We start from the raw sequence: 21037 nt of genomic DNA on the forward strand, positions 1-21037 counted from the left end.
ATAAAGCCTTAACCACAAACCATAAACCATAAACCCTAAACCCTAAACCTACCCTAGACCATAAACCATAAACCCTAAACCATAAACCATAAACCATAAACCCTAAATCCTAAACCCCAAACCCAAAGCATAAAACCTGAACCCTAAAACCTAAACCCTAAACCATAAATACGCCTAAACCATAAACCCTAAACCCTAAAGTATAAACCCTAAACCATAAACCCTAAACACCAAACCATAAACCCTAAACCACAAACCCTAGAGCCTAAACCCAAAAGTATAAAGCCTAAAGCTTAAACCCTAAACCCTAAACCCAAAAGCTTCAAACCCAAACCATAAACCCTAAACACTAAACCCTAAACCACAAACCCTAAAGCCTAAAGCCTAAGCCCTAAAGACTAAAGCATAAATCCTAAACGCTAAACCATCAACCCTAAAGCCTAAAGCCTAAACCCCAAACCCTACACCCTAAACCCCACACTATAAAGCCTCAACCCCAAACGATAGACCCAAAACCCAGCACCCTAAACCATAAACCACAAACCCAAAAGCCTAAACCCTAAACTATAAACACTAAATCCTACACTATGAATCCTCAACCCCAAACCATAAACCATCAACCCTAAACCTTACACCCTAAATCCTAAAGCACAAAGCCTAAAGCCTAAACCTTAAACCATAAGCCCTCAACCCCAAAATCATAAACCATAAACCCTAAACCCTACACACCCTACACCATAAATCCTAAACTCTAAACCCTAAACCTTAAACCATAACCCCTTAATCATAAACCCTAAATACTAAATCCTAAACCCTAAACCCTAAACCATAAACCATAAACCCTAAAAGCCAAAACCCTAAACCCCAAACCCTAAAGCCTAAACCTTAAACCCTAAAGCCTAAACCACAAACATGCCTCAATCCTAAACTATAAACCCTAAACCATAAACCATCAACCCTTACCCCCAAACCATAAACCCTAAACCCTAAACCCTGAACCACAAACCCTTACCCCCAAACCATAAACCCCAAACCATAATCATTAAACCCTAAACCCTACACCCTTAACCATAAACCATAACCACAAAGCCTAAACCCTAAACCCGAAATCTTAAACCCTAAACACTAAACCCTAAACCACAAACCCTAAAGCTTAAACACTAAACCATAAAGCATAAACCCTAAACCCTAAACCATAAACCATCAATCCTACACCCTAGAACCTAAACCCTAAATGATAAACCTTAAACCCTAAACCATAAAACCTAAACCCTAAACCATAAACCCTAAACCAGAAACCCTAAAGCCCAAACACTAAACTATAAACACTAAAGCCTAAAGCCTAAACCCTAAACCCTAAACCTCAAACCCTAAACCCTAAAACCTAAACCCAAAAACCTAAACCTTAAACCAGAAACATGCATAAACCCTAAAGCATAATGCATAAACCCTAAACCCTAAACCATAAACCCAAAACCCCAAACCATAAACCCTAAACACTAAACCCTAAACCACAAACCCTAGAACCTAAACCCAAAAGCATAAACCCTAAACCTTAAACCCTAAACCCAAAACCATAAACCCTCAAACCCAAACCATAAACCCTAAGCACTAAACCCTAAACTAGAAACCCTAAAGTCTAAACCCTAAACCCTAAAGACTAAAGCATAAATCCTAAACCCTGAACCCTAAACCCTTAACCCCAAACCATAACCCCTAAACCCTAAACCAAAAAGCCTAAACCCTAAAGCATAAACCCTAAAGTATAAACCCTAAACCCTAAACCCCTAACCAAAAACCATAAACACTAAATCCAAAACCACAAACCCTAAAGCATAAATCCTAAACCATAAAGCATAAAGCCCCAACCCTAAACCCTAAAGCATAAACCCTAAACCCTAAACACTTAACCCCAAACCATAAACCCTAAAGACTAAACCCTAAACCACAAACCCTAAAGTCTAAAACCTAAACCCTAAACCCTAAATCCCAAAAGCCTAAACCCTAAACCCTAAAGCCTAAACCCCAAAGTATAAACCCTAAACCCTAAACTATAAACCCCAAACCATAAACCATAAGCACTAAATCCTAAACCAAAAACCCTTAAGCCTACACCCTAAATCTTAAAGCATAAAACCCTAAACTCTAAACCATAAACCATAAACCCTAAACCGCAAACCATAAACCCTAAAGCCTAAACCATAAACCCTAAACCCGAACACTCAACCCCAAACCATAAACCCTAAAGACTAAACCCTAAACCACAAACCCTAAAGCATAAAGCCTAAACCCTAAATCTAAACCCAACCACTAAACCCTAAACCACAAACCCTAAAGCCTAAACACTAAAGCCTAAACCCTAAACCCTAGCCCTAAACCATAAAGGATAAACCCTAAACCCTAAACCCTAAACCTTCAACCCCAAACTATAAACCCTAAACCCTAAACCATAAAGACTAAAACATAAACCCTAAACACTAAACCCTAAACCCTCAACCCCAAACCATAATCCCAAAAGGCTAAACCATAAACTCTAAACCCTAAACACTAAAGAATAAACCCTAAACCCTAAACCCTAATCCCCAAACCATAAACCACAAACACTAAATCCTAAACCACAAACCCTAAAGCATAAACCCTAAACCCTAAACCCTAAACCATAAACCATAAAACCTCAACCCCAAACCATAAACCCTAAAGCCTAAAGCCTAAACCATAAACCCTAAAGCATAAACCCTAAACCCTAAACCATAAACTCCAAACCATAAACCCTAAAGAATAAACCCTAAACCATAAACCTTAAAGCCTAAAGCATAAACCCTAAATCTAAACCATAAACACTAAACCCTAAATCACAAACCCTAAAGCCTAAACCCTAAACCCTAAACCCTAAATGATAAAGCATAAACCATAAACAACAAACCCTAAAACCTCAACCCCAAACTATAAACCCTAAACCCTAAACCCTACACCATAAACCATAAACCAAAAACCCTAAACCATAAACCATAAACCCTTAACGCCAAACCATAAACCCTAAACCCTAAACCACAAACCCTAAAGCCTAAACCCTAAAACATAAACCATCAACCCGAAACCCATAAACCATAAACCCTAAACCCTAAACACTACACCCTACACCCTTAACCCAAAACCCCAAACCATAAAGCCTAAAGCCAAAACCCTAAATCCTAAACCATAAACACTAAATCTTAAACCACAAATCCTAAAGCCTAAACCCTAAACCCTAAAGCATAAACCCTAAACCCAAACCATAAACCATAAACCCTAAATCCTAAATCCTAAACCCTAAACCATACACCCTAAAAACTAAATCATAAAGCATAAACCCTCACCCACCAACCATAAACCCTAAACCCAAAACCATACACCCTAAACCTTAAACCACAAACCCTAAAGCCTAACTAAACCATAAACCCTTAACCTCAAAGCGTAAATCCTAAACCCTACACCCTAAACCCAAAACCCTACACCGTAAACCTTAAACTACAAACCCTAAAGCCTAAACGCTAAACTATAATCCCTAAACCCTAAACCATAAACCCTCAACCCCAAACCATAAACCCTAAACCCTAAACGATACACCCTAAACCCTAAACCACAAACTCTAAAGGCTAAAACCTAAACCGTAAACTGTCAACCCCAAACCATAAATCCTAAACCATAAACCCTCAATCCCAAACTGTAAACCATAAACCCTAAACCATACACCCTAGACCCTAAACTTTAGACCATAAACCCTAAACCTTAAACCCTAAAACCCTAAACCCTAAATCCTAAACCCTAAATTAGAAACCCTAAAGCCCAAACACTAAACCCTAAAGCATAAACCCTAAAGCCTAAAACCCAAACCCTAAAGCCTAAACCCTAAACCACAAAACACCTAAACCCTAAACTATAAACCCTAACCTTAAACCTTAAACCCTAAACCCTAAACTATAAACCATAAACCCTAAACCATAAACCATAAACCTTAAAAGCCAAAACCCTAAACCCCAAACCCTAAAGCCTAAACCTTAAACCCTAAAGCTTAAACCACAAACATGCCTCAATCCTAAACTATAAACCCTAAACCATAAACCATAAACCCTTACCCCCAAACCATAAACCATAAACCCTAAACCCTAAACCACAAACCCTTACCCCCAAACCAGAAACCCCAAACCATAAACCTTAAACCCTAAACCCTACTCCTTTAACCATAAACCACAACCCCAAAAGCCTAAAGCCTAAACCCGAAATCCTAAACCCTAAACACTAAACCCTAAACCACAAATCCTAAAGCTTAAACCCTAAACCATAAACCATGAAGCATAAACCCTAAACCCTAAACAATAAACCATCAACCCTACACCCTAGAACCTAAAACCTAAACGCTAAACCCTAAACCATAAACACTAAACCATAAACCTAAACCCTAAACCCTAAACCCTAAACCAGAAACACTAAAGCCCAAACACTAAACCATAAACACTAAAGCCTAAAGCCTAAAGCTTAAAGCCTAAATCCTAAACCTTAATCCCTAAAGCCTAAAACCTAAACCCTAATACCTAAACCTTAAACCACAAACACGCATAAACCCTAAAGCATAACGCATAAACCCTAAACCCTAAACCCTAAACCCCACTCCATACACCCTAAACACTAAACCCTAAACCATAAACCCTAGTGCCTAAACCCAAAAGCATATACCCTAAACCTTAAATCCTAAACCCAAAACCATAAACACTCAAACCTAAACCAAAAACCTTAAGCACTAAACCCTAAACTAGAAACCCTAAAATCTAAACCCTAAACCCTAAAGACTAAAGCATAAACCCTGAACCCTGAACCCTAAACCCTTAACCCCAAACCATAACCCCTAAACCCTAAACCAAAAAGCCTAAACCCTAAAGCATAAACCCTAAAGTATAAACCCTAAACCCCTAACCATAAACCGTAAACACTAAATCCTAAACCACAAACCCTAAAGCCTAAAGCCTAAACCATAAAACATAAACCCTAAACTCTAAATCCTAAACCCGAAACCCTAAACCCCAAACCATAAACCATAAAGCCCCAACCCTAAACCCTAAAGCATAAACCCTAAACCCTAAACACTTAACCCCAAAACCTAAACCCTAAACCCTAAACCCTAAACCCGAACACTCAACCCCAAACTATAAACCCTAAAGACTAAACCCTAAACCACAAACCCTAAAGCCTAAAGCCTAAACCCTAAATCTAAACCCAACTACTAAACACTAAACCACAAACCCTAAAGCCTAAACACTAAACCCTAAACCCTAAACCCTAGCCCTAAACCATAAAGGATAAACCCTAAACCCTAAACCCTAAACCTTCAACCCCAAACTATAAACCCTAAACCCTAAACCATAAAGACTAAAGCATAAACCATAAACACTAAACCCTAAACCTTCAACCCTAAACCATAATCCCAAAAGGCTAAACCATAAACTCTAAACCCTAAATGCTAAAGAATAAACCCTAAACCCTAAACCCTAATCCCCAAACCATAAACCACAAACACTAAATCCTAAACCACAAACCCTAAAGCCTAAACCCTAAATCCTAAACTCTAAACCATAAACCATAAAACCTCAACCCCAACCCATAAACCCTAAAGGCTAAAGCCTAAACCATAAACCCTAAAGCATAACCCTAAACTCCAAACCATAAACCCTAAAGAATAAACCATAAACCATAAACCCTAAAGCCTAAAGCATAAACCCTAAATCTAAACCATAAACACTAAACCCTAAATCACAAACCCTAAAGCCTAAACCCTAAACCCTAAACCCTAAATGATAAAGAATAAACCATAAACCACAAACCCTAAAACCTCAACCCCAAACTATAAACCCTAAACCCTAAACCCTACACCATAAACCATAAACCAAAAACCCTAAACCATAAACCATAAACCTTAACGCCAAACCATAAACCCTAAACCCTAAAACACAAATCCTAAAGCCTAAACCCTAAAACATAAACCATCAACCCCAAACCCATAAACCATAAACCCTAAACCCTAAACACTACACCCTACACCCTTAACCCAAAACCCCAAACCCTAAAGCCTAAAGCCTAAACCCTAAAACCTAAACCATAAACACTAAATCTTAAACCACAAATCCTAAAGACTAAACCCTAAACTCTAAAGCATAAACCCTAAACCCAAACCATAAACCCTAAACCATAAATCCTAAATCCTAAACCCTAAACCATACACCCTAAAAACTAAATCATAAAGCATAAACCCTCAACCACCAACCATAAACCCTAAACCCAAAACCCTACACCCTAACCCTTAAACCACAAACCCTAAAGCCTAACTAAACCATAAACCCTCAACCCCAAACCATAAACCCTAAACCCTACACCCTAAACCTAAAACCCTACACCGTAAACCTTAAACTACAAACCCTAAAGCCTAAACGTTAAACTATAATCCCTAAACCCTAAACCATAAACCCTCAACCCCAAACCATAAAACCTAAACCCTAAACGATACACCCTAAACCCTAAACCACAAACTCTAAAGGCTAAAACCTAAAACGTAAACTGTCAACCCCAAACCATAAATCCTAAACCATAAACCCTCAACCCCAAACTGTAAACCAAAAACCCTAAACCATACACCCTAGACCCTAAACTTTATACCCTAAACCCTAAACCTTAAACCCTAAACCCTAAATCCTAAATCCTAAACCCTAAATCAGAAACCTTAAAGCCCAAACACTAAACCCTAAAGCCTAAACCCTAAAGCCTAAAACCCAAACCCTAAAGCCTAAACCCTAAACCACAAAAACACATAAACCCTAAACTATAAACCCTAAACCTTAAACCTTAAACCTTAAACCCTAAACTATAAACCCTAAACCCTAAACCATAAACCATAAACCTTAAAAGCCAAAACCCTAAACCCCAAACCCTAAAGCCTAAACCATAAACATGCCTCAATCCAAAACTATAAACCCTAAACCATAAACCATAAACCCTTACCCACAAACCATAAACCATAAACCATAAACCCTAAACCCTAAACCATAAACCTTTACCCCCAAACCATAAACCTTAAACCCTAAACCCTACTCCTTTAACCATAAACCACAACCCCGAAAGCCTAAAGCCTAAACCCGAAATCCTAAACCCTAAACACTAAACCCTAAACCACAAATTCTAAAGCCTAAACCCTAAACCATAAACCATGAAGCATAAACCCTAAACCCTAAACAGTAAACCATCAACCCTACACCCTAGAACCTAAAACCTAAACGCTAAACCCTAAACCATAAACACTAAACCATAAAACCTAAACCCTAAACCCTAAACCCTAAACCAGAAACACTAAAGCCCAAACACTAAACCATAAACACTAAAGCCTAAAGCCTAAGGCTTAAAGCCTAAATCCTAAACCATAATCCCTAAAGCCTAAAACCTAAAACCTAATACCTCAACCTTAAACCACAAACACGCATAAACCCTAAAGCATAACGCATAAACCCTAAACCCTAAACCTCAATCCATAAACCCTAAACATTAAACCCTAAACCACAAACCCTAGTGCCAAAACCCAAAAGCATATACCCTAAACCTTAAATCCTAAACCCAAACCATAAACACTCAAACCTAAACCAAAAACCCTAAGCACTAAACCCTAAACTAGAAACCCTAAAATCTAAACCCTAAACCCTAAAGACTAAAGCATAAACCCTGAACCCTGAACCCTAAACCCTTAACCCCAAACCATAACCCCTAAACCCTAAACCAAAAAGCATAAACCCTAAAGCATAAACCCTAAAGTATAAACCTTAAACCCCTAACCATAAACCGTAAACACTAAATCCTAAACCACAAACCCTAAAGCTTAAACCCTAAACCATAAAGCATAAACCCTAAACTCTAAATCCTAAACCCGAAACCCTAAACCCCAAACCATAAACCATAAAGCCCCAACCCTAAACCCTAAAGCATAAACCCTAAACCCTAAACATGTAACCCCAAAACCTAAACCCTAAACCCTAAACTACAAACTCTAAAGCCTAAATCCAAAACCCTAAACCCTCAACCCCAAACCATAAACCCTAAATGCTAAACCCTAAACCTAAAACTACAAACCCTAAAGCATAAACCCTCAACCCCAAACCATAAACCCTCAACCCCAAATCACAAACCATAAAGCCTTAAACCATAAACCATACACCCTCAAACCCAAAGCATAAACCCTAAATCCTAATCCCTACACCTTTAACCCTAAACCAGAAACCCTAAAACCTAAAGCCTAAACCCTAAATTCTAAATCCTAAACACTAAACTCTAAACCACAAACCTGGTGCACGAAATCGTGATCGTTCATTCCTTGGTAACGGCGCTAAAGACTTAATACGCACGTTCATAATCTTAATTCTTTGTCACAACTTTGCACAACTAACTAGCAAATACACTGGGTCGTCCAAGTAATAAACCTTACGTGAGTAAGGGTCGATCCCACGGAGATTGTCGTCTTGAAGCAAGCTATGGTCATCTTGCAAATCTCAGTCAGGCGGATTCAAATGGTGATGGAGATTTGTTAATTAAAATATAATTAAAATATAAAAAAGGATAGAAATACTTATGTAATTCATTGATGAAAATTTCAGATAAGCATATGGAGATGCTTTTGTTCCCTCTGAACCTCTACTTTCCTACTGTCTTCATCCAATCCTTCATACTCCTTTCCATGGCAAGCTGTATGTTGGGCATCACCGTTGTCAATGGCTACATCCCGTCCTCTCAATGAAAATGGTCCAAATGCGCTGTCACCGCACGGCTAATCATCTGTCGGTTCTCGATCATAATGGAATAGGATTCAGTAATCCTTTTGCGCTGTCAGTACGCCCAGCACTCGCGAGTTTGAAGCTCGTCACAGCCATTCCTTCCCAGATCCTACTCGGAATACCACAAATAAGGTTTAGACTTTCCGGATCTCAAGAATGGCCACCAATAATTCTAGCCTATACCACGAAGACTCTGATCGTAGATCAGGAGGCTAAGAGATATGCATTCAAGCTTGTTTGCATGTAGAACGGAAGTGTTTGTCAGGCACGCGTTCATAAGTGAGAATGATGATGAGCGTCACATAATCATCATATTCATCATGTTCTTGTGTGCAAATGAATATCTTAGAGAAGAAATAGGCTTGAATTGAATAGAAAAACAATAGTACTTTGTATTAATTCATGAGGAATAGTAGAACTTCACACCTTAATCTATGGTGTGTAGAAACTCTACCGTTGAAAATACATAAGTGAAAATAGGGTAGACATAGCCGAGTGGCCAGCCTCCCATGGAGGTCAAGAGATCTAAAATGATCAAAAGATGATCTCGAAAATGATCCAAATATTCTAAACACAATAGTAAAAAGTTCTATTTATACTAAACTAGTTACTAGGGTTATAGAAATAAGTAAATGATGTAGAAATCCACTTCCGGGCCCAGTTGGTGTGTGCTTAGGCTGAGCATTGAAGCTTTCACGTGTAGAGGTCTTCCTTGGAGTTAAATTCCAGTTTGAACTTGTTTCTGGCGTTTAACTCTAGTTTGCAACCTGTTTCTGGCGTTTAACGCCAGAATAGGGCAGAGAGCTGGCGTTGAACGCCAGTTTGCGTCATTTAAACTCGGGCAAAGTATAGAGTATTATATATTGATGGAAAGCCCTGGATGTATACTTTTCAACGCAATTGAGAGCGCACCATTTGGACTCTTGTAGCTCCAGAAAATCCACTTTGAGTGCAGGGAGGTCAGAATCCAACAGCATCTGCAGTCCTTCTTCAGCCTCTGAATCAGATTTTTGCTCAAGTCCCTCAATTTCAGCCAGAAATTACCTGAAATCACAGAAAAACACACAAACTCATAGTAAAGTCCAGAAATGTGATTTTTATTTAAAAACTAATAAAAATATACTAAAAACTAATTAAATCATACTAAAAATTATGTAAAAATAATGCCAAAAAGCGTATAAATTATCCGCTCATCACAACACCAAACTTAAATTGTTGCTTGTCCCTAAGAAATTGAAAATCAAATAGGATAAAAAGAAGAGAATATACTATAAATTCCAAAATATCAATGAAACTTAGCTCCAATCAGATGAGCGGGACTAGTAGCTTTTTGCCTCTGAACAGTTTTGGCATCTCACTTTATCCCTTGAAGTTCAGAATGATTGGCATCTATAGGAACTCAGAATTCAGATAGTGTTATTGATTCTCCTAGTTCAGTATGTTGATTCTTGAACACAGCTACTTTATGAGTCTTGGTCGTGGCCCTAAGCACTTTATTTTCCAGTATTACCACCGAATACATAAATGCCACAGACACATAACTGGGTGAACCTTTTCAGATTGTGACTCAGCTTTGCTAGAATCCCCAATTAGAGGTGTCCAGGGTTCTTAAGCACACTCTGTTTTTGCTTTGGACCTGGACTTTAACCGCTCAGTCTCAAGTTTTCACTTGACACCTTCACGCCACAAGCACATGGTTAGGGACAGCTTGGTTTAGCTGCTTAGGCCAGGATTTTATTCCTTTAGCCCCTCCTATCCACTGATGCTCAAAGCCTTGGATCCTTTTTATTACCCTTGCCTTCTGGTTTTAAGGACTATTGGCTTTTTGCTCTTGCCTTTTGGTTTAAAGAGCTCTTGCCTTTTTCTGTTTGCTTTTTCTTTTTCTTTATTTTTCTTTTATTTTTGCCATTTTTTCTTTTCTTTTTTTTTGCAAGCTTTTGTATTCACTGCTTTTTCTTGCTTCAAAAATCAATTTTATGATTTTTCAGATTGTCAATAACATTTCTCCTTTTCATCATTCTTTCAAGAGCCAACAATTTTAACATTCATAAACAACAAATTCAAAAGACATATGCACTGTTCAAGCATTCATTCAGAAAACAAAGAGTATTGTCACCATATCAAGATAATTAAACTAATTTCAAGGATGAATTCGAAACTATGTACTTCTTATTCTTTTGTTTTTAGAACAATTTTTATTTAAGAGAGGTGATGGATTCATAGGACATTCATAGCTTTAAGACATAGACACTTAAACACTAATGATCATGTAATAAAGACACAAACATAAATAAACATAAAGCATAGTAAATGAAAAATAGAAAAATAAGAACAAGGAGATTAAGGAACGGGTCAACCTTAGTGAGGGTGGCGTCTTCCTCTTCTTGAAGAACCAATGGTGCTCTTGAGCTCCTCTATGTCTCTTCCTTGTCTTTGTTGCTCCTCCCTCATAGCTCTTTGTTCTTCTCTAATATCATGGAGAATGATGGAGTGCTCTTGGTGTTCCATCCTTGGTTGTCCTATGTTGGAACTTAATTCTCCTAGGGATGTGTTGATTTGCTCCCAATAGTTTTGTGGAGGGAAGTGCATCCCTTGAGGCATCTCAGGGATTTTATGGTGAGGAATTTCCTCATGCTCTTGTTGAGGTCCATGATCTCTTGTTTGCTCCATCCTTTTCTTAGTGATGGGCTTGTCCTCATCAATGAGGATATCTCCCTCTATGTCAATTCCAGCCGAATTGCAGAGGTGGCAAATAAGGTGAGGAAAGGCTAACCTTGCCAAAGTGGATGACTTGTTAGCCACCTTGTAGAGTTCTTGAGGTATAATCTCATGAACTTTGACTTCCTCCCCAATCTTGATACTATGAATCATGATGGCCCGGTCTACAGTAACTTTAGACCGGTTGCTAGTAGGAATAATTAAGCGTTGGATGAACTCTAACCATCCTCTAGCTACAGCCTTAAGGTCTGGTCTTCTCAATTGAACCGGCTTGCCTCTTGAGTCAACTTTCCATTGAGCTCCTTCCACACATATGTCCATGAAGACTTGGTCCAACCTTTGATCAAAGTTGACCCTTCTAGTGTAGGGGCGTACATTTTCTTGCATCATTGGCAAGTTGAACGCCAACCTTACATTTTTCGGACTGAAATCTAAGTATTTCCCCCGAACTATGGTAAGCCAGTTCTTTGGGTTTGGGTTCACACTTTGATCATGGTTCCTAGTGATCCATGCGTTTGCATAGAACTCTTGAACCATTAAGATCCCGATTTGTTGAATAGGATTAGAGATAACTTCCCATCCTCTTCTTCTAATCTCTTGTCGGATCTCCAGATATTCGCTCTTTTTGAGCTTAAAAGGAACCTCAAGGATTACCTTTTTCTTGGCCACAACTTCATAGATGTGGTCTTGATGGACCTTTGAGATGAATCTCTCCATCTCCCATGACTCAGAGGTGGAAGCAATTGTCTTTCCTTTCCTCTTTCTTGAAGTTTCTATGGCCTTAGGTGCCATTGATGGTTATGGAAAAACAAAAAGCAATGCTTTTACCACACCAAACTTAAAAGGTTTACTCGTCCCCGAGCAAAAGAAGAAAGGAAGTAGTAGAAGAAAAAGAAAATAGAGGAGATGGAGGGAGAAGATGTATTCGGCCAAGGGAGAGAAGTGGTGGTTGTAATGTGTGAAAATGGAGTATTGTTGAGGGGTTTATATAGGAGTGGGGGGAAGGGTAGGTTTCGGCCATTAGGGTTGGGTTTGGGAGGGAAAAGAATTTGAATTTTGGAGGTAGGTGGGGTTTTGGGGAAGAGTGGATGGATGTGAGTGGTTAAGGGAATTTAGGGAAGAGGTATGGAGGTGATTGGTGAAGGGTATTTGGGGAAGAGAGTTATGAAAAGGTGTAAAGAGGAGAGAAGAAGAGGTGGGGTAGGTGGGGATCCTGTGGGGTCCATAGATCCAGAGGGGTCAAGGACTTAGCTTCCCTGCTCCAATTAGGCGTGCAAAACGCCCTTAGAATGCATGTCTGGCATTAAACGCCAGCTTGCTGCTTGTTTCTGGCGTTTAACGCCAATTTCATGCTCTGTTCTGGCGTTAAACGCCAGTCTGGTGCTTGTTTCTGGCGTTTAACGCCAGTTTGATGCTCTGTTCTGGCGTTAAACGCCAGTTTGATGCTACTTACTGGCATTTAAATGCCAGTAAGCTCTTCCTCTAGGGTGAGCTGTTTTTAATGCTATTTTTCATTCTATTTTTTATTTTTCACTAGTTTTCTTGACTCCACATGATCATCAGCCTAAAAAAACATAAAATAACAATAGAAAATAAATAGATATAATTAAATAACATTGGATTACCTCCCAACAAGCACTTCTTTAAAGTCAATAGCTTGACAATGAGCTCTCATGGAGCCTCACAGATGTTTAGAGCATTGTTGGGACCTTCCAACACTAAACTTAGAGTTTGAATGTGGGGGTTCAACACCAAACTTAAAGTTTGGTTGTGGCCTCCCAACACCAAACTTAGAGTTTGACTGTGGGGGCTTTGGTTGACTCTGCAGTGAGAGAAGCTTTTCATGCTTCCTCTCCATGGTCACAGAAGGAGATCCTTGTGTTTTAAACACAAGGTTTTCCTTATTTAGTTGAAGGACCAACTCTCCTCTGTCCACATCAATCACAGCTTTTGCTGTGGCTAGGAAGGGTCTTCCAAGGATGATGGATTCATCCTCATCCTTCCCAATGTCTAGGATTATGAAATCAACAGGGATGTAAAGGCCTTCAACCTTTACTAACAAGTCTTCTACTAATCCATAAGCCTGTTTCATTAATTTGTCTGCCATCTCTAGTGAGATTCTTACAGCTTGTACCTCAAGAATTCCTAGTTTCCCCATTACAGAGAGTAGCATGAGTTTTATCCCTGACCCAAGGTCACACAGAGCCTTCTCAAAGGTCATGGTGCCTATGGTACAAGGTATGAAGAACTTTCCAGGATCCGGTTTCTTCTGAGGCAATGTCTGCCTTATCAATGCACTGAGTTCATTGGAGAACAAGGGGGGTTCATTCTCCCAAGTCTCATTACCAAATAAACTGGCATTTAACTTCATGGTGGCTCCTAGATATTTAGCGACCTGCTCTCCAATGATGTCTTCATCCTCTTCAGAGGAAGAATAGTCATCAGAGCTCATGAATGGTAAAAGGAGGTTCAATGGAATCTCTATAGTCTCTAGATGAGCCTCAGATTCCTTTGGTTCCTCAAAGGGAAACTCCTTATTGGTCAGTGAACGTCCTAGGAGGTCTTCCTCACTAGGATTCAAGTCCTTCTCCTCCTCTCTGGGTTCGGCCACACGAAGTAAGGTAATGGCCTTGCACTCTCTTTTTGGATTCTCTTCTGTATTGCTTGGGAGAGTACTAGGAGGAGTTTCAGTGACTCTTTTACTCAGCTGGCCCACTTGTGCCTCCAAATTTCTAATAGAGGACCTTGTTTCATTCATGAAACTTAGAGTGGCCTTAGATAGATCAGAGACTATATTTGCTAAGCTAGATGGACTCTACTCAGAATTCTCTGTTTGTTGCTGAGAGGATGATGGAAAAGCCTTGCTATTGCTAAACATATTTCTTCCACCATTATTAAAGCCTGGTTGAGGCTTTTGTTGATCCTTTCATGAGAAATTTGGATGATTTCTCCATGAGGGATTATAGGTGTTTCCATAGGGTTCTCCCATGTAATTCACCTCTGCTATTGCAGGGTTCTCAAGATCATAAGCTTCTTCTTCAGAAGATGCCTCTTTATTACTGTTGGATGCAGCTTGCAATCCATTCAGACTCTGGGAAATCATATTGACTTGCTGAGTCAATATTTTATTCTGAGCCAATATCACATTCAGAGTATCAATTTCAAGAACTCCCTTCCTCTGAGGCGTCCCATTACTCACAGGATTCCTTTCAGAAGTGTACATGAACTAGTTATTTGCAACCATGTCAATGAGTTCCTGAGCTTCTGCAAGTGTTTTCTTTAGGTGAATGGATCCACCTGCAGAATGGTCCAATGACATCTTTGATAATTCAGACAGACCATCATAGAATATATCCAGGATGGTCCATTCTGAAAGCATGTCAGAAGGACACTTTTTGGTCAGTTGCTTGTATCTCTCCCAAGCTTCATAGAGGGATTCACCTTCTTTCTGTTTGAAGGTTTGAACATCCACTCTAAGTTTGCTAAGCTTTTAAGGAGGAAAGAACTTGGCTAAGAAAGCCGTGACCAGCTTATCCCAAGAGTTCAGGCTATCTTTAGGTTGAGAGTCCAACCATATTCTAGCTCTGTCTCTTACAGCAAACGGGAAAAGCATAAGCCTGCAGACCTCGAGATCAACCCCATTGGTCTTAACAGTATCACAGATCTACAAGAATTCAGTTAAGAACTGAAAAGGATCTTCTGATGGAAGTCCATGAAACTTGCAATTCTGTTGCATCAAAGAAACTAATTGAGGCTTTAGCTCAAAATTGTTTGCTCCAATGGCAGGGATTGAGATGCTTCTTCCATGTAAGTTGGAATTTGGTGCAGTAAAGTCACCAAGCATCTTCTTTGCATCTCCACCATTGTTATAATTTTCGGCCATGTCTCCTTCTTTTTCGAAAATTTCAGTAAAGTTCTCTTCAGAGTGTTGTGTTTTAGCTTCTCTTAGCTTCCTCTTCAGAGTTCTTTCAGGTTCCGAATCAGCTTCAACAAGAATGTTCTTGTCCTTGCTCCTGCTCATATGAAAAAGAAGGGAACAGAAAAGAAAATATAGAATCCTCTATGTCACAGTATAGAGATTCCTTGTATGAGTATAAGAAGAGAAGGATGGAAGAAAGAAAATATAAGAATTCGAACACAGAGGAGAATAGTGGGATCGAATTTTTGAGTAGAAGAGAAGTGTTAGTAGATAAATAAATAATTAGAAGGAGATGAGAGAGGGAAGAATTCGAAAATTAAATAAAATAAAATAAAAATATTTTTTTTAATTTAAAATTAAAGTTAAAATTCGAAGATTTTAAGAAGAAACATGAAATTAAATTAAAATTTAAAACAATTAGTTAATTAAAAAAGAATTTTGAAAAAGGGGCTAGTAATTTTCGAAAATAAGAGAGAGAAAAGTAGTTAGGTGGTTTTGAAAAAGATATGATTGAAATAGTAAACTTTTAAAATCAAACAAAAAGTTAACTGGTTAATTGAAAAAGATTTGAAAAGATAAGAGGTTAGAAAAGATTTTGAAATTGATTTTGAAAAAGATGTGATTGAAATTTATTTTGAAAAAGATTTGAAAAATAAATTTAAAAAGATTTAATTTTGAAAATTAAAGTTGATTACTTGACTAACAAGAAACAAAAAGAGATGATTTTAAAATTTAAAGATTGAACCTTTCTTACTAGGCAAGTAACAAACTTAAAATTTTTGAATCAATCACATTAATTGTTAGCATTAATTTTGAAAATATGAAATAGAAATAAGAAAAAGATTTTGAAAATAAATTTTGAAAATTTCAAAATTATGAAAGAAAAAATGAAAAAGATTTGATTTTTGAAAAAGATTTGAAAAAGATAGAATTTTTAAATTGAAAATTTGACTTGACTCATAAGAAAAAACTAAATTTTAAAAAGTTTTGAAAAAGCCAACTCAAATTTTCGAAAATTTAAGAGAGAATAAGGGAAAGATATTTTTTTATTTTTGAATTTTTAATGAAGAAAGAGAAAAACAACCAAAATACTCAAAACATGAAAATTATGAATCAAAACACATGATGCATGCAAGAACACTTCGAATGTCAAGATGAACACCAAGAACACTTTGAATGTCAAGATGAACACCAAGAACTTATTTTTGAAAATTTTTAAGAAAAGAAAAGCATGCAAGACACCAGACTTAGAAATTTTCAAACTTTAGACACTAACAAATTGAAAATGCATATGAAAAATAAGAAAAGACATCAAATAAGAAAAATTTAAAGATCAAACAAAGAAATTCATCAAGAACAACTTGAAGATCATGAAGAACAAATGCATGAGTTTTCAAAAATTTTAAGAAAAATTAAAAAGATGCAATTGACACCAAACTTAAAATTTGACACAAGACTTAAACAAGAAACACAATATTTTTGGTTTTTATGATTTTATTAAAATTTTTTTTTGGATTTTTCGAAAATTAATTTGGGAAAAACGAAAAAGAAGAAATTTTTTTTTGTATTTTTCGAAAATAAGAAATAAAAAGCTTAAAATTAAAATAAAATTACCTAATCTGAGCAACAAGATGAACCGTCAGTTGTCCAAACTCGAACAATCCCCGGCAACGGCGCCAAAAACTTGGTGCACGAAATCGTGATCGTTCATTCCTTGGTAACGGCGCTAAAGACTTAATATGCACGTTCATAATCTTAATTCTTTGTCACAACTTCGCATAACTAACCAGCAAGTGCACTGGGTCGTCCAAGTAATAAACCTTACGTGAGTAAGGGTCGATCCCTTGGAGATTGTCGGCTTGAAGCAAGCTATGGTCATCTTGCAAATCTCAGTCAGGCAGATTCCAATGGTGATGGAGATTTGATAATTAAAATATAATTAAAATATAAAATAGGATAGAAATACTTATGTAATTCATTGGTGAGAATTTCAGATAAGCGTATGGAGATGCTTTTGTTCCCTCTGAACCTCTGCTTTCCTACTGTCTTCATCCAATCCTTCATACTCCTTTCCATGGCAAGCTGTATGTTGGGCATCACCGTTGTCATTGGCTACATCCCGTCCTCTCAGTGAAAATGGTCCAAATGCGCCGTCACCGCATAGCTAATCATCTGTCGGTTCTCGATCATACTGGAATAGGATTCAGTAATCCTTTTGCGTCTGTCACTACGCCCAGCACTCGCGAGTTTGAAGCTCGTCACAGCCATTCCTTCCCAGATCCTACTCGGAATACCACAGACAAGGTTTAGACTTTCTAGATCTCATGAATGGCCGCCAATAATTCTAGCCTATACCACGAAGACTCTGATCGTAGATCAGGAGGCTAAGAGATATGCACTCAAGCTTGTTTGCATGTAGAACGGAAGTGTTTGTCAGGCACGCGTTCATAAGTGAGAATGATGATGAGCGTCACATAATCATCACATTCATCATGTTCTTGTGTGCGAATGAATATCTTAGAGAAGAAATAGGATTGAATTGAATAGAAAAATAATAGTACTTTGCATTAATTCATGAGGAACAGCAGAGCTCCACACCTTAATCTATGGTGTGTAGAAACTCTACCGTTGAAAATACATAAGTGAAAATAGGCTGAGCATTGAAGCTTTCACGTGTAGAGGTCTTGCTTGGAGTTAAACGCCAGTTTGTAACTTGTTTCTGACGTTTAACTCTGCTTTGCAACCTGTTTCTGGCGTTTAACGCCAGAATAGGGCAGAGAGCTGGCGTTAAACGCCCGTTTGCGTTGTCTAAACTCGAGCAAAGTATGGACTATTATATATTGCTGGAAATCCCTGGATGTCTACTTTCCAACACAATTGAGAGTGTGCCATTTGGACTCCTGTAGCTCCAGAAAATCCACTTTGAGTGCAGGGAGGTCAGAATCCAACAACATCTGCAGTCCTTCTTGAGCCTCTGAATAAGATTTTTGCTCAAGTCCCTCAATTTAAGCCAGAAATTACCTGAAATCACAGAAAAACACACAAACTCATAGTAAAGTCCAGAAATATAATTTTTATTTAAAAACTAATAAAAATATACTAAAAACTAATTAAATCATACTAAAAACTATGTAAAAACAATGCCAAAAAGCGTATAAATTATCCGCTCATCAAAACCCTAAAGCCTAAAGCCTAAACCCTAAGCCCTAAACCCTAAACCCCAAACAAGGATCAAGATCCATTCACTAGGGAAATCATGAAGACCAAAATCCCCAAGGACTTCAAACTTCCGGATATGACTTTGTACGATGGCACTACAGATCCCAACCATTACCTCAACAATTTCAGAAGTAGAATGTACCTCACCGACGTTTCAGATGCAGTTCGCTGTAAAGCTTTTCCAACGACTCTCACAAAGACAGCAATCAGATGGTTCAAAAACCTACCTCCGAAGTCAATCTCAAGCTCTGATGACTTAGCCAAAAAGTTCCTGGCCAGATTCTCCATCCAAAAAGATAAGGCTAAGCACGCCCCCAGCCTATTAGGAATCAAGCAAGGAGATCGAGAAAGCCTTCGCAACTACATGGAAAGATTCAACAAAACATGCCTAGACATACAAAGCCTACCAACCGAGGCCGCCATCATGGGCCTAATCAATAGCCTAAGAGATGGACCTTTTAGCCAATCTATATCAAAGAAGTACCCCACATCTCTGGACGAAGTGCAGGAACGAGCGGAGAAATACATCAACATGGAAGAAAATTCTCGACTAGGAGAAACCTCAAAATCCGGATTCACCTACCGAGACAAAGACAAAGAGTCCAAAAAGAAGGAAGATCGACAAGGGGAAAAATTAAAAAATATCATAATTACACCCCTCTTAGGGTGTCCCTGGTGGATGTTTACAAAGAAGTCTGCCACACAGAAAAAATACCCCCAGCTCGACCTTTCAAAGGCAAAAGAGGAGGAGGAAACCGGAATGAATATTGTGAATGCCATCGAGTCTGTGGGCACTCCACCAATGAATTCTTTGACTTAAAAAATGTCATAGAAAAATTAGTGAGAGAAGGAAAACTAGATGGGTATCTGGCCACCCGGGACGATGAGCAAAGAAAAAGGAGAAGAGACGAGGAGGTTGGATGAACCGAGCGATCACCTCGTACACCAGAAAGACATGTCCATATAATACACGGAGGATTCGTAGGAGGAGGAATCTCCAAATCATCTCGCAAAAGATATCTCAAAGAAGTATATCATGTCGGAGGAAAGGAGGAAGCACCCGACATCCCCGCAATTACGTTTACCAAGGAAGATGCATCCGGCATCATCTCAGGACACGACGATCCCATGGTCATCACCATTATACTGGCAAATGCAAATCTCTACCGCACACTGATAGACCAAGAGAGCTCCGCCGACATCTTATTCAAAATGCCTTCCACAAGCTCTGCCTGGAAGATAAAGAACTCAAAGCATATCCAAACAGCCTTTTTGGACTGGGAGACACTCCAGTGCAACTACTGGGATACGTCCCGCTACACACAACCTTCGGAAAAGGAAACCAATCCAGAACACTCAAAATAGACTACATCGTGGTCAACGTGAGTTCAGCCTACAATGCCCTAATAGGTCGGACAACATTAAATCAACTCAGCGCAATAGTCTCAACTCCACATCTATGCATGAAATTCCCAACTGCAGAAAGGATAGCTACGATAAAAGCAGATCAGAAGATGGCACGCCACTGTTATAACGAAAGTCTAAACCTTAGAGGCAAAGGAGAAGAATTCCACACAATCGAACTTGGTGGAGTTCAGAGGCAAGAAGAACTCCATCCACAACCTGAAGGTTAAATAGAGAAAGTCCAGATCGGAGACATCCCGGACAAAACAACCAATATTGGCACGATTCTAAAAGGAGACATAAAAGAATCACTCATACAGTTCCTACGAGACAACATCGACCTCTTTGCGTGGAAGGCTGCAGACATGCCAGGCATAGACCCCGAGTTAATGTGTCATAAGCTTGCAGTCTACCCTGGATCTCAGCCAGTACAACAGAGGCGTAGAAAGCTCGGACCCGAAAGATCCCAAACTGTGGAAGAGCAGGTATAAGCTCTACTGGAGGCAGGATTCATAAGAGAAGTCAAGTACCCACTATGGTTAGCTAATGTCGTCTTGGTGAAAAAATCAAACGGGAAGTGGCGAATGTGCACCGACTATATAGATCTCAACAAAGCCTGCCCAAAAGACCCTTATCCACTCCCAAGTATCGACGCTCTGGTAGATGCCTCCTCCGGATATAAATACCTCTCGTTTATGGATGCATATTCCAGATACAATCAAATCCCCATGTATCCACCCGATCAAGAAAAAACCTCGTTTTTAACACCAAAAGCAAATTACTGCTACATTGTGATGCCTTTTGGTCTCAAGAACGCGGGATCTACTTATCAAAGGCTAATGAATAAAGTCTTTTCAGATCATATCAGAAAAGTCATGGAAGTCTATGTGGACGACATGTTGATAAAGACACAAAGTGAAGAGACATTATTGTCCGA

The 21037-nt window shown here is 38.7% G+C and overlaps 1 non-coding gene across 1 annotated transcript; it reads left to right on the forward strand.

The window, feature by feature from the left end:
- Nucleotides 1–14931: 14931 nt before the first annotated feature.
- LOC148544994 (small nucleolar RNA R71) lies at nt 14932–15039 on the forward strand. Its single transcript, XR_015900475.1, has one exon. It is a non-coding gene; the product is annotated as a small nucleolar RNA R71 (small nucleolar RNA).
- The last annotated feature ends 5998 nt before the right edge of the window (nt 15040–21037 follow it).

The sequence above is a fragment of the Arachis ipaensis genome, chromosome B9 (genome assembly GCF_059453495.1).
Source record: "Arachis ipaensis isolate K30076 ecotype BB chromosome B9, ASM5945349v1, whole genome shotgun sequence".
Classification (NCBI taxonomy): Eukaryota; Viridiplantae; Streptophyta; class Magnoliopsida; order Fabales; family Fabaceae; genus Arachis; species Arachis ipaensis.